Source organism: Pelmatolapia mariae, linkage group LG16_19, assembly GCF_036321145.2.
Source record: "Pelmatolapia mariae isolate MD_Pm_ZW linkage group LG16_19, Pm_UMD_F_2, whole genome shotgun sequence".
Lineage (NCBI taxonomy): Eukaryota > Metazoa > Chordata > Actinopteri > Cichliformes > Cichlidae > Pelmatolapia > Pelmatolapia mariae.
Genome location: NC_086241.1, coordinates 46,205,929 through 46,207,503, shown reverse-complemented (window position 1 = coordinate 46,207,503; position 1,575 = coordinate 46,205,929).

Genomic DNA, 1,575 nt, shown 5'->3' with positions numbered 1-1,575 from the left:
TTTATACTGGACTCGACTTGCCTTGGTAACGCTGAATCCCGCCTTGTTTCTACACTAGGATTGGTTAGTGAAATCCCTGAGTTTGTTAAAAATTCATGTATCCGCCTCTCGTTGGATAATTTGCTGTCAATCATCTAGACTCGCACACTAAGCAGAATACCATTGCACCACCCAAATGTCACTTAAAGAGGTGGGCTCAGGAAGTCCCAGCCTCCCAAACATTGTACTGCATTGGCTAATCCGCTGTCTGTCACAGCCACGCAAGCGCATTGACGGCTGCCCGACGACCAGAGCAAAAGGTGACGCAAAAAGGTCCTCGATGGCGAATTCCGTAGCGGGTCTGTGATTGGTCCGAGTTGACGTCGTCTGACCAATAAGACAGGTTGGTCTGACAGGCAGAGACGTTATTGGTCAGTTTGCGTCCTGGGTGACTGAATGGAACAACTAGATTCGATATTTAGGCTGTCATTCATGAATTGTTGTCAAGACAGCCAACATGAAAGCATCAACGTGGCTTCAGTGTACAAGATCGGTGCAGTTCCTGGTCCCGGTCACGAGTTATCGTTCTCAGTTTCGTTTAAACAGAGATAACAATGACATAATGTCTATAACTCAAGTCACAGGAGAAAAGCTCAAAGCTCTCCATGACATTACAGAACTTTTTTTGTTTGTTTTTTGTGTTATAAATATATATTACACAAGTTATTGTAAACATGTCAAAGTATTTACAGTTGCTCAATATACAAAAGACGCATTTAGCTATTTATTGTACATAAGGGTATTAGCTCATAATCTGTAAATAGAACATTTTGTTGTGCTGGCATTAAACTACCAGCACACCAAGCAGGCTGAATTTCTAGCGCCTCCCTGTGGTCAAAAAGGAGGGTGGTACTTTCCTGCACTCTCCACAAACTCGAGCACAGCTCGTTGTTATATTCCTTCCAGTGTGCCTACTGGCTAAACTGCTCCACCGAGGACACCATCTCCTCTGCTCTTTACTGAAGCCTGCACACCTGGAGAACACCACTCTGAGCCCTTTGCTGTTCACGCTGATGACTGACACATGACCACCAACCACACTATGAAGTTTGTGGACGATGCAACAGCGGTGGGGCTCATCAGGGAGGACCACCTGGCTTACAGAGAGGAGGTGTAACAGTTGGTGTGGAGTCAACAACCTGATCCTGAACGTCGGACTTCAGGAAGAACAAACCCAGCGACGCTTCGTTTCATCAACACGGCTGAGGAGGCGGTCAGCAGCACCACATCAGGGATGATGTCACCTGCTCTGTGAACATGGTGTCACTGGTCAAGAGGGCACAACAGTAGGCTGCACTTCCTGCGCAGGATGAGGAGAGCCCCCCTAGTCCCACCCATCCTCACTACATTCTAGAGTGGTGCCATAGAGGGCATTTTGACCAGCTGCATCTGTGTGGAGTGGATGCTGCAGTACCTCTGATTGGAAGAGTGAAGAGAGGCGAGGATGGTGGAAGAAAATCACTGAGGCTCGTCTTCCCTCCATTTAAGACATTGCACCCAAGCGCTGCTTGTTTCGAGGCACAGACATCATCACTG